Source organism: Solanum lycopersicum, chromosome 5 (genome assembly GCF_036512215.1).
Source record: "Solanum lycopersicum chromosome 5, SLM_r2.1".
Lineage (NCBI taxonomy): Eukaryota > Viridiplantae > Streptophyta > Magnoliopsida > Solanales > Solanaceae > Solanum > Solanum lycopersicum.
Genome location: NC_090804.1, coordinates 20691730 through 20705985, shown reverse-complemented (window position 1 = coordinate 20705985; position 14256 = coordinate 20691730).

The following is a 14256-nucleotide window of genomic DNA, read 5'->3' as shown; positions in this document are numbered from 1 at the left end:
CGAGGAGAGGCTAAGAAAGCAAAAATCGATGAAGAAGGTGTTTTGAGAATCAAGGGAAGGGTATGTGTACCCCGAGTTGATGATTTGATCAACACTATTCTGACAGAGGCTCATAGTTCAAGGTATTCTATACATCCTTGTTCAACCAAGATGTACCGTGACCTTAAGCAACACTTTTGGTGGAGTAGAATGAAGCGTGATATTGTTGATTTTATTGCCAAATGTCCAAACTGTCAACAAGTAAAGTATGAACAACAGAGGCCCGAAGGAACACTTCAGAGAATGCCCATTCCTGAATGGAAGTGGGAAAGGATTGCAATGGATATCGTGGTTGGTCTTCCCAAGACAATGGGTAAGTATGACTCCATTTGGGTAATTGTTGATAGGTTAACTAAGTCTGCTAACTTCATTCCGGTCAAGGTGACTTACAATGAAGAGAAGTTAGCCAAACTGTACATCTCGGAAGTGGTGCGATTGCATGGGGTTCCACTCTCCATTATATCAGATAGAGGTACGCAGTTTACCTTTAAGTTTTGGAAAACATTGCATGCGGAATTGGGTACTAGGTTGGACCTTAGTACTGCATTCCATCCTCAGACCGATGGTCAGTCCGAGAGAACGATTCAAGTGTTGAAGGATATGCTTCGTGCATGTGTGATAGAGTTTGGTGGCCATTGGGATAGCTTCTTACCCTTAGCGGAGTTTTCATACAATAATAGTTATCACTAAAGTATTGATATGGCCCCATTTGAAGCATTGTATGGGAGGAGATGTAGGTCTCCCATTGGTTGGTTTGATGCATTTGAGGTTAGAACTTGGGTTACTGACCTTTTGAGGGATTCATTAGAGAAAGTGAAATCTATTCAAGAAAAGCTGTTAGCGGCGCAACGTAGGCAAAAGGAATATGCAAATCGAAAGGTTAGGGACTTGGAGTTTATGGAGGGTGAGCAAGTTTTGTTGAAGGTTTCGCCCATGAAAGGGGTGATGCGGTTCGGTAAACGAGCTAAACTAAGCCCGAGGTATATTGGTCCCTTTGAAGTACTTAAGCGAGTAGGGGAGGTGGCTTATGAGTTAGCCTTGCCTCCAGGGCTGTCCGGAGTGCATCCGGTATTTCATGTGTCTATGTTGAAAAGATACCATGGGGATGGAAATTACATTATCCGTTGGGATTCAGTTTTGCTTGATGAGAATCTGTCTTATGAGGAGGAATTGATTGCTATTTTAGATAGAGAAGTCCGCAAGTTGAGGTCGAGGGAGATTCCATCCATCAAGGTTCAATGGAAGAATCGACCCGTTGAAGAGGCCACTTGGGAGAAAGAGGCTGATATGCAAGAAAGATACCCACACGTGTTTAAAGATTCAGGTACTCTTTCTCGCCCTTGTTTTTCTTCTTGTGATCGTTCGAGGATGAACGATGGGTAAATTGGTATCTATTGTAACGACCTGTTTAGTCGTTTTGAGCAGCAGATTTTATTTCTGGAAAAACTGGCAGAGATGACGGACCCCACGTGGACCGTCATGGGCACGACGGACCGTCAAGGGGGTCTCGTTCCAAAACACTTAGAATTCTGAAATTTGGGTACTGAAATCGACTCTCTGAACTTCGTGACGACATGGCAGGACGGACCATCGTGGGCACGACAGACCATCACAGACTCTTCAAGGAAATTGAGTCTCTGAACTCTGTGATGGAGCAGCACGACGGGCCGTCACAGGCTGCGTAATCCCAGGCTGAGTCGGATTTCATTAATGTTTTAAGAGACGTTTTTTACTATTCCTGCTTTAATTATAAAGTTAGTGGGTTAATGTTAATAAGTCTAATTACTTGGGGGTTAAAAGAGGTAACCTTAAGTTAATTAGTGGGTTATTATTGCCATCTTTTATTCTTAATTATATGCTAATTAGGATAAAAGAAAGAGGGTTTGAATAAAAAAAATAGAAAGAACAAGAAGAGAGAGAGAGGATCGATCGAGAAGGGGAAAACACAAAGCTTTGGGGAATTTGCTTGCTTGATCAATCTTCAGTGGAGGTAGGTTATGGTTTTTATATGCTATTCGTAGTAAACTCTTAATAGCGAATGATATGTATTGGTAGTATTGTAAACCCTTCTATATGCTTAATTGTATGCTTGCATGAATGTGATTATGTAATTGTGATATAATAATCATGATGAAGCTATTGAATTCTAAATCTTGAAAAGAAAACCCTAATCTACCTTGTTAATGATGATGCCTTGGTATAAAAGAAGGCTTGATGAACGAAAGTGGTGAGATTAGGGGGTCGGGTACCGCGTTCCGGTACAAAGATAGTATATGAGGATCGGAGTGTCACGTTCCGACACCAGGATAGAATATGGATTGGGTGCCACGTTCCGGTACGAGGATAGACTATGGATCGGGTGTCACGTTCCGACACCAGGATAGAATGAGGATCAGAGTGTCACGTTCCGACACCAGGATAGTATATGAGGAGCAGAGTGTCACGTACCGACACGAGAGGAATAAAGATAATAAATCTTGAAAGATGTTAATATACTCAATCTAATGAACCTAATTCCCAAATGAGTATGATAAGGAGGCGTGAGTCCTCATTGATGTGCTTGGTGTTGTGACCAAGGGTTATGGTAATTGTAAATGCTGCATGCTAAGGATATTAGTTGATTTTATGATGTTATCTGATATATACTGTTTTCTATTTTGAGTTGGCCGATGATACCTACTCAGTACTTGTGTTTGTACTGACCCCCCCCCCCCCACTTTTATTTTTTCTTCTTTGTTATTTGTGGAGTGCAGCAAATGTGCCGTCGCCTTCAACTCAACCGCAACTCTAGCCACTCTTCAATACTCCGGATATCAGGGTGAGCTAATGCTTCTAGCTTGGACTGGATCTTCCTCTTCATGTCTTGATGCCTTGAACTTCCGGCATGGACTAGCTTTTACTTATTTTAGCTTCTTAGAATACTCTTAGTGTATTAATTTAATCATAGATGTTCTTGTGGTGATGACTTCCAGATTTTGGGGATAATAATAGTTGTGGAGTTTTTAGAAGTTATTTAATTGATTTTCAGTAATGAGTTTAAGTCTTCCGCATTATATTGTGTTATTATATTGAAATGTTGGGTTTTGTATTGGTTGGTTCGCTCACATAGGAGGGTAAGTGTGGGTGCCAGTCGCGACCCGATTTGGGTCGTGACACTTGCAAGTTAAAAATTAACGGAAAAAAAAATAGTAGCCAATTGAACTTTTAATTGATTTACTTTTGATTTTCTTTTTCCTTTTTATTAAGAATTCAAATAAAATTCAAAAATAATTATTTAATTTATATTTAATCACCAAATGCTATTTTTTTTTCTTCTATAAAGCTACTAAAAGTGATAAAGGATTCATATAAAAATTCTTTCAATAAACCTCGTTTAATTCTAGTTTTTAATTTTTATGGCTCGTTGTTAGTCATCGGAAATTCCTGAAATCTTGAAGCATAAAAGTGATTTCATTCTGAACTAAATTTCTTTTTTTTTTCTTTGTCCATTAACTTTTTATTAAATAAACATGAATATTAAAGCTAAATATTATGTAGCTTGATTTTAAACTTTTTGGCATATTTTTTAATTAACATATTAATCGTTAAAGTTACGTAGTTTGATTCACTACTAAAAATCTTTGAAATAACGATGTTTTTTAACACGCTGTCCGTTGCTTTTTAATTAAATTTTTGTTTTAATTATTTGACGAAAAGCGACGGACAACATCTCTTAGTCTATCGCTTTTTAGCGGATTTTTGCGCCAAATATATCTATAACTATTAACTATTTGCCTAATATAAATAGTGACATCATCCGTCACTTTTATTAAAAATAATTATATATAAATTATAATATTTTGCATGTCGCTTTTAATTTATTTTAATATTTTTTTTATATGGCAACAAACAACGTCTTTAAGTCCGTCGCTTAGTGGTCAAAAAAGTTGATCGAATATTTTAATAAAGTCATGGACAGCGTCACTTAGGCCGTCACTTTTTGGTCAAAATATCGGTGAACTATTTTTTTTTAAAAAGCAACAGACATAAAGACGTTGTCTGTCTTTTTTATTAAATATCTAAAAACAAAGTCGTGATTTTCCCTCATTCCCCTATTTCTTAAAATTCTCTCTATTCCTCACTCACGCCACTATTGTCATCAGAGAAAAGAGTCAGCCGCCGTCGGCGTCTTCTTTTTCGTTTCTGCCGGACCAGCCTCCGACTGCACCTGCTTCTCCTCTCTCTCTTCAATCTCTCCTTCTCCTAATTAAATATTATGGTTTATTAATTCATCGAAAAAAAAACAAATTGAGCTGTAGTTTAATTTTGTTAGCTATTTAAGTGTAATTAGTTTATTGATTGTTAGTTTGCATTAGGATTTATTTATTTAGTGAGTGAATTTGTGTAATTTAAGGATTATTTTGAATTAGATTATATTTTATTACTAGTCTTGAATCAGGGTATTTTAGGAGTAGTTTTTGAATTCTGAATTTAGGACTAGATAGTTTGAATTAGAGATTTTGAAAGTATGTTAAAATAGGGTATTTGAAGGCTTGTTTGAATTAGGGTACTTCTTGAGTTAATTAGTTTGATTTTCAGATTTTAGGACTAGTTTGAATTTGTGATTTAATATCAGTTTGAATTTTGAATTTAGGACTAGTTTGAGTTATATTTGATATTTTAGGACTAATAGTTTGAATTTGGGATTTTAGCACTAGTTTGATTTTGGAATTCTAGGACTATACTTTGAATTTGTGATTTAAAGAATAGATTGAATTTGGAATTTGGACTTGGTTAAATTATATTTGAGATTTTAGGACTAGCTTGGTTTGAATTTGGTATTTTAGGGATTGGAATTACAACTTAATTAGAATTTATAATTAATTATAACTTGAATTTACTATAAATTGAACTTAATTAGGAATATGAACTTGAAATGTTGTTGACTTTAGTTTATTAGAAATTAATTTTTGTTCTTATTCAAACTTTAATTTTATTTGGACTTAATTAGCATTTTGTAGTACTTGAAAATTTTATTGACCTGAATTAATTTAAACTTAATATAAATTAATTAGAACTTTATTAAACATAATTGATTTATAATTAATAACTTAAAGACATAATTTTTAACTTCACTAGAACTTTAAATTAATTTGAACATAATTTATTAGTATTCGTTAATTAATTAAGTTTTAATTTTGTAGATCTTTAACTAATTGAACTTAATTAGAAGTTGAATATATAACTAATCATTGAATTTTCACTTTATATATAACTAAAATCTTTTCTAATATGAACTTGAATTAGAAATTGAACTTATTATAAATATATATTAACAATAAATTAGTGTAGTAAAATTATTATTAAACTTAATTTATAATATAATTGAATATCTATGTTTTTGTAGATGGATCATTGTTCGTGGATGTATAATATGCATTATGAAACTGGTGTTGGTTTGAAACATGAGTTTATTGACAATGTTAGATATTTTATTGAACATGCAATGACACTTGACATTTTCAAGAATAATGGATTGGTTAGGTGTCCTTGTAGTGCATGTAAGTGCTTAAATTTTTTTAAACCAAATACAATTATGATTCATTTGTAATATAATAGATTTAATCCTAGATATTTTGTATGAATTGATCATGGAGAAAGAGATGAATTGGATGGTATGTTTTATAATTTGATCGGTGTGCATGAATATAATATGTTTGCACCACATGGTCAAATTAGGGTTTAACATGATAGGGTTCATGAAATGATCAATGATGTTTTCTCGATTCAAGGTGGGATGGAAATGAAATAATATTTTTATGACACTCCAAATAAAAAAGAAAGACGCTTCTGTGATTAATTAAAAGAGTCTAGTCGTCCACTGTGTAAAGGGAGTTTACATTCTGCCCTGTCAGTTTCGGTTAGATTAATGAACATTAAATCAAATTGAAATGTCCTTAATGCGTCCGTGGACTCAATGGTTGATCTTTTGGGTGAACTAGTTAATCCAGAGTTTAACATACGTAAGAACTTCTATCAGTCAAAGCGTTTGGATTCCAAGTTAGGATTGATGTATGATAGAATTCATTGTTGTGTTAATGACAACATGTTGTTTTACAAGACAGATAGTGAATTAGAAAATTATAAGTTTTGTGGACATGCTCGTTATAAGAGGTCTCTGACGGGAAAGATGGTCCCAGTTAAGGTGATACATTATCTAACTCTCATTCCTAAGTTGAAGAGGTTGTATGAATCGATAAGGTCTGCCCCACATATGACATGGCAACATGAATATAGAAGGTCTCCAGGTGTATTTTCCCATTCATCTGATGGTGAAGCATGAAAGCGTATTGATAATGTATATCCTGATTTTATTAGTGAACCAAGAAACGTAAGATCGAGTTGTGTGCAGATGGCTTCACACCATTCTCTAATGATGTTTCATCTTATTCATGTTGATCAGTATTTCCTACTCCGTATAATCTTCTTCCTGAGATGTGCATGATCAGTCCCTACATCTTTCTAAGTTGTATTATTTTAGGTCTTTGTAATTCAAAAAGTTTGATTAATGTTTATCTACAACCATTGATAGAAAAGCTTAATCATTTGTGATTTGAAGGTGTTTTAACCTATGATATATAAACTAAGAAGAATTTCATAATGTCTGTCTTTAATGTGGACGATAATGGTTTTCCTATGTACGGAATATTGTCTGGTTGGATGGCAGCTGAAAGCTAGCATGTCCGTACTCTATTTAAAGCATGGCAATAAAAATAAATGTTTTGATTGTCATATCAATTCTTACCAATGGAACATGAGTTTAGAAAGATTAAAATAATGTATTTAGTAAAAATAAGGTTGAAAGTGACCCCCTACCTCCATTACTCACAAGGCATCAAATTTGGGAAAGAATTTATTAATTATCTAAAGTTACAATAGCTTCACCTTCTAGACTTCCTTGATATGGTGTTGAACATAATTGGACTAAACAAAGCATATTTTGAGAATTGTCGTATTGGAAGGAAAATCATCTACAACATGATATTGATGTGATACACATTGGAAAAAAAATATTTTGACAATTTGCTTAACACAATGATGGATGTTAAGGGTAAGACAACAGACTATTCAAAAGCTGCAATAGACATAAAGAAATATTGTAGGAGAAAAGAGTTATGGCTACAAAAATTACAAAATGGTAAATAGTTAAGCCCAAAATCAACTTTTCATTCACATTGGATGAGAAACTTGAAATTTTTGAGTGGGTTAAAATTTTGAGGATGACGGAGGGCTATGCTTCGAATTTAGGAAAGCGAACAGATATGAATGAACGAATATTGATAGGTATGAAATGTCATGATTCTCATGTGGTCATGGAAACTTTAATTCCTATCACTTTTAGTCATCTACCCGAAAGAATAGTATAAACCAGTCACAGAGATAAGTCTTTTTTAAAAAAGATTTGTGTTCTGGAAAGTTGTCGAAGAGTACTTTAGACATGATGGAGGAAAATATTCTTGTTACTACTACTAATTTGGAGAAGGTATTTCCAATATGATTTTTTTTATGTGATGGAGCATCTTCTAATTCACCTCGTACAAGAGGTCCACCTCAGAGATCTGGTTTAAACAAATGGATATATCCATTTGAAATATTCACTACGTTATATATACTCACCAATTCTTTTATTAAAATATACATACATATATACACGCAGAAAAATTGGCAGTTCCAAGAAAACGATTAAGCAAAGGGGAAGGATCGAAGGATTAGTTATTCAAGGTCATATTTAGAAAGAAACTAGTGATTTTCATTCTTATTACTTTGGTTATGATGTGTCATGTAGGAGAAACAACCTCAATTGCAATGATGAAGGCGATATTGATCGTTTATTTCCACCGATATAATTTTTAATCAAAATGACCGAGGATCTAAAATGCATAGAAAGATGCTTCACTGATATGGAAATGCAATCATCTATGACACATATTTTGCTTAATTTTCCACATATTCAACCATATGTAAAGAAAGTTTCAAAAATATGTTATCAAATTATATACTAATATGTGTCCATTAACTAATGAAATACTTGAATGGAAAGTGATCAGCTTGTTCGTAAACACATGGGCTAATGAATCCATCTATATAAAAAATTTCAAATGGCCGAGGAACTATGTAAGTGAGCAATCACTAAGTATTTAATAATATAATCATGTTATTCTAAATTATATTACTTGAAATAACAATCACATATGTTTACGATGAATACTCAAGTGTATAACATTTGCAATTAGTGAAAGAAGTAACATTTGGATCTGAATCTCAAATACTGACAATCAATAAGTATTGTGTCAATGATTTTAAGTTTCAAACTGAAGAGTTTCTAGGAACAAAAAAAAACAAAGAATAGTGGTGCCTACATACAAGGTGATGTTGATAGAACTGGTCAAACTATTGAATATTATGGTGTCATTCATGAGATTATTGAAGTGAGGTATTCAGGTTGGCCTAAGAAGAAGATTGTATTATTTTGGTGTGAGTATTTGACCCATCACATAGAGGCACGAAGTTAGACCATCAACATATTATAATTAAAGTTAAACATACCAGGAAATACAGAAGTTATGATCCTTTTATCATTGCACAAAATGCTAAACAAATGTATTATGCTTCATATCCATTGCGTAGAGACAAAGATGATTGGTTGGTTTATAATAAAAATTAATCTTGTGGGAATAATTGAAATTGATAATTTATTAAATGTGGCGTATCAAAATGATGTTGCAATTTTTCAACAATAAATTGATGTTGAATTGAAAACCACACTACAACATCCTTAACACATGTTGGAAGAAGTATTTGGTGATGAGATAATCAGTGTTGAGGAAAAAATATCCGAAAATGATAAAAGTGAATCATTTGATGATGAAGAATGAGACTATAATAAAAATGAAATAATTGAGAAGGAAGAATCGGAGAACGATGGAATTGAAATAAGTGAGGAGGAATAGTGTAGAATGAAAACTATCTAGTATATATGTAAGTTACTGTATTTTGCTAATTTTATTTAATTTATAATTTTTATATATATTATACATGTAAATTTGCTACAGATGTCATCAGACAGTGACGATGATAGACATAGCGAGCTTCTAAGAGTTATCCAGACTAAATAATCTAAAAAGAAGAAGTCTAGGAGATCCATAGACCCTGAGAATATAGTAGGGTATATTTCTTCTCCGCCAGAGCGCATCAGACATGATACTTGTATATTTGTTCTCCATTTGGTACGGTGGATCCATGAAAATATTATCCTAATTATTGTCGACCAGTCGATGTTTTCTCTACCTCACATGCATTGCATTCACGATGCTATGAGGACCTACCTTTATAGTCTATTCATCGCGCACAACCCTTATCGACAGGTACTCCATCTCCCACAAGTACATATCCTTAATTATTTTCCATGAGGATTGGAGATTCTAGTAGCAAGTTGTAAGATGTTATGGCCGGTACGCCTCCATTGACTTGGCGCTTTGTGCATCCTGACGTATCACCTTCATATATAGCTACACCTAGTACTAGATAAGATGATGATATGTTTTCTCTAGATCCTGGACATAAGGACAGACTTGGTAGAGTCATAATTTAGCCGGATGGATCATCGTAAGTTTGTTTTGCCATCTATCTGTTAGTTTGTTTTTTTATCTCTTATACTTTAACATATAATTCATGAACTAACATATTTATTACGTATTTGTTTGGTATGTAGCAAGAATTGATGGGAAATAAAGGGAAAGAGATGAACTTGGAAAGTTGAGAAGTTGAAGAGTTGGGAACTTGAAAAGTCCTCTTATGCTTTAATGAAAAGGCATTTGTCCCTCATCGGTGGTGGAAAGAAAAATAGGAGAGTTTAACTATAGAAACACTCCTATTAATTGTTAAAATGGTTGGAAGAGGGACCCCCCCCCCCCGCCGTGGCATCGTCGTCGCCGCTCGCTCGGCTTTGGCTTTGGAAATGATCGATCGAAAGATTTTTTTGGACAAAGTTTGTTTTAAATATTTATTTATTTATTTATTTATTTATTTAATCTAATTAAATGGACAAAACATTTTCATTTAATTAATTTATAACAAAAATGTTTTCAGTTATTTAGTTGAAATTAACTGAAATGTTTCAACTTTTAGTTGATTAACACGACTCGACTCTGATCCGTATGCGATCCTTTTGATTTGAAAAAAAAAATCTCATTTTATTTAAATTTCGCGTCGTTTTAGAAATGACTGTTTTGAAAGATTGCATTTTTTAAGAACAGTCAGTACCATTTGAAAGGTTGCAAACTTTTTTTTATGGTCGTGTAGATTCTGAAAGGGTTGCAACCTTCCGAAACATGTTCCTCTTGCCTATAAACACCATTCACTCTTCCGAAAATTTCTTTACAAATTTTTCTGATTTTCTTATTCTTCTTGTGACACCAGAGTTTTGGGTATCTATACATTGGTGATTGAGATAATTTTACCCCGGGAGGACATATTCCAAATTAAACCTCGAATACTAGGGAATAATTTCCTTAAGGGCATAGTGTGAGTTTAGTGGACTTGATCTTTTTCTGTTCAAATTTTTTTAGATTCTGGTACATTACAGATTTTAGTTTTTCTTAATTATTTCTGTTCATCTCTCGTACTGATTCAAAATCTTTGGTTACTTGGTGTTTCTACAATGTTTTGTAAGAATTAGTACCTCAGTTTTTCAAACACAGATTGGCAACAATCTTTGTGATTTTATACTCCTTGAAGTCTGCAATTATAAGTTGTTGTTGCACTAATCCAAATTGTTGTACCACAAGTAGAGAAACAGGATAAATTCACTGGGGTGAATTTCAAAGGAGGTAGAGAAACAGGATAAATTCACTGGGGTGAATTTCAAAGGATGGCAGCAACGGATATTTTTCTAGCTTACCACTCTTGGTCTGCAAAAAAATTCATGATTTTTGAAGCATGGAAACAGGCAGACTTCCTATGTAAAGTCTACATTTTGAGTGTTTTAGAGGATGACTTATATAATGTCTATAGTGCAATAACAACTTTAAAAGAGTTTTGGGGTGCACTTGAGAAGAAATATAAGATAGAAGATACATGCTTGAAAAAGTTTGTGGTCGCAAAGATTTTAGACTTTAAGTTGATAGATAGTACAATTGTTGGATCACAAGCGCAGAAACTTCAACTTATTCTCCATAATCTGATTGCTGAAGATATGGTAGTAAATGAAGTTTTTCAAGTGGCTGCAATGAACGAGAAGTTGCCTTCTTTGTGGAATGACTTCAAGAATTATCTAAAGTACAAGCACAAAGAAATGAAGCTTGAAGATCTTATGATTCGGCTCAACATTGAGGAAGATAACAAAAACGTCAAAAATAAGTCTCGTAAGAGTTCAACAATCATTGGAGTTAATATTGTTGAAGAAGCTCCTGCCAAAGACAAAAAGAGAAACAAGTCCGACGGGCAGAATTCTGAACAGACCAAGAAGAAATTCAATGGCAACCGTTACAAGTGTGTCTAGGCTGGTCATAGGTCTTCTGATTGTCGTGCTCCAAGAAAGGACAAAGACAAAGGCAAAGTCAAAAGTCAAGTAAATATCGTGGAAGAGATAAATGATGCAGATGACTTGTGTTCAATGATATCAGAGTGTATCTTAATTGGAAATCTCAAGGAGTGGTTTCTCGACTTAGTTGTCAATTTGCTCTGTGAAATAAGCCTTTGCAATGTACACTCCTGTTGAGTACGATGAATATTTGTTCATGGGAAACACAGCAACAACAAGGATTGTGGAACTGGGAAAGTAATGTTGAAAATGACATCCGGCAAGGTGTTCACTTTGAACAATTTTATGCATGTTCCAACTATTAGGAAGAATTTAGTTCCTACTGCACTACTCATTAAGAACGGGTTTAAGTGTGTCATAGTTAGTGATAAAGGTATTATAAGTAAGAATGAAATGTTCATATGAAAGGCATACCTCAATGAGGGTCTTTTAAAACTAATTGTAATTGTTGTTGACAGTATTAATAAAAATTCTGCTTCGGTTTACTTATATGAGTCAAATGATTTATGGCATACCCGTTTGGGACATGTAAATTACAAAGCCATGCGAAAATTTATTACTCTAGAAGTATCGAAATGAAAAATTTGTGTGGAAAGTAAGTTTGTTAAACATCCTTATAAGTCTATTGAAAGAAGTTGCAAAACTTTAGACTTAATTCATATAGATATATGCGATATGAAGTCAACAGCATCTTGTGGTAGAAAAAAGTATTTTATAACTTTTATTAATGAAAACACTTGATTTTGTTATATATATTTTCTTAATAGTAAGTACGAAGCAATTTATGCATTTAAGTAGTACAAAAATGTAGTGGAGAACTAATTGAATCTAAAGATAAAAATTATTCAAGAGTGATAGGAGTGGAGAATATGAATCTCCTCTGCAGAGATATGTTAGGAATATGGTATTATTCATCAAACTACTGCACCCTATACACCACACTCAAATGGTTTGGTGAAACCGAAGAACAGAACATTAAAGTAAATGACGAATGCCTTGATGATCAATTCTGGTTCATCGTGAAACCTTTGGGTGGAAGTCATCCTTACGGCTAATCAGATACTCAATAGGGTACCCCATCAAAAAACACAATCAATTCCATATGAGTTGTGGAAAGGAAGGAAACCCAACTTGAAATAATTCAAAGTGTGGGATTATTTAGCCAAGGTAGAGCTTCCTTTACCTAAGATAGTTAAAATTGGACCCAAAATAGTGGATTGTGTATTTATTGAATATGTTGTGAACAGTAAGGTCTGTCGGTTTTTGATTCACAAATCTAATAATCTTGAGATTCATGTTAATACTGTAATTGAGTCAGATAACGCGGAGTTTTTTAACACATTTATCCTCATAAAACTAAATGTGAGTCGACAAGTGAAAGAACTAAATGACCACGCGAAGAATCAATGGAAAATACAATAACTAGTGAGAAAACTAGGCATAGTACTCACCAACGGAAACCTACTTATTTTCGACCAGATTTTGTGGCACTATTGCTTGAAAATGATCCTCATACATTTAAAGTAACTATGTCTTTGTCTGATTCAACTTTTTGGAAAGAATCAGTCAATAGTATGATCGAATCAATTTTAAGTAATCACACTTGGAAATTGACGGATGTTCCTCCAAAAAATAAACCTTTAGGACCAAATTGGATTTGTAAAAGGAAAATGAAATGGGACTGTTGACAAATATAAAGCTAGACTAGAAGTCAAAGGACACAGACAAAAAGAATTGTAGACAAAAGGAATTGTAGAATTAAGGATTCCTTTCCTAGAGATTGGGAATCACCTATCAAGCTCCTCAATTATGTAGACACCCTTTAAGCATCCATAACTTAAACTTTGTGTAAAAAGTAGGGGAGAATGGGATTATTACAAGAATACACTAAGTATGGCAACTATGCAGAAACATGCATTTAAAAGGGACAATTTCTTGAAATCATACTTCATGCCTTTTTGGAGTAAATATTTACAAAACCTTTAAACAATAGCATTTATATAATTCATATACTTTGTATAAACATATTCAAAGGTCAAATATCAAATAAGATCACATTTAGAATTTATTGCATTTTTAAGGCACTTTACAATAAACCTTTTTTCTCTTAACAGTGAACCATCTTCTCTTGTTTTCATTAACTTCCCAAGTAACCCTTTTGTGATACTTGGTGCAATGCATCACCTTATATCCACAAGGAAACATACATATCATATACACAAGACAACACATACAATCATAGAAGTATAGTACAACATAGACATAGTTAAGTCAAGACTATAAGGACATTATAGTGTACTTCAAGTCATTATGCACATATACTTATTTTACTTCGCATAGAACCTTATAAGATCTAACTCATTTCCCCAATCTAAGTCTACTAGTGCAACTATAACCTCACACATACTTAGTAAACCTATCATGAAACCACAAGCCTTTACATCCAAGTCATATATCAATATAGTAAGAGGAGACCACTTCATTTATGTCAAGCAAGACCTTCATCATACAGTCAACAAGATCAACATCATGCATAAAGACTCATATCAAGCACATCTTCATAACAAGTAGACAAATACTACAATGTCATGCATGAAGAACACATACATAGTGACATGAATTAGAACACCTTCCTA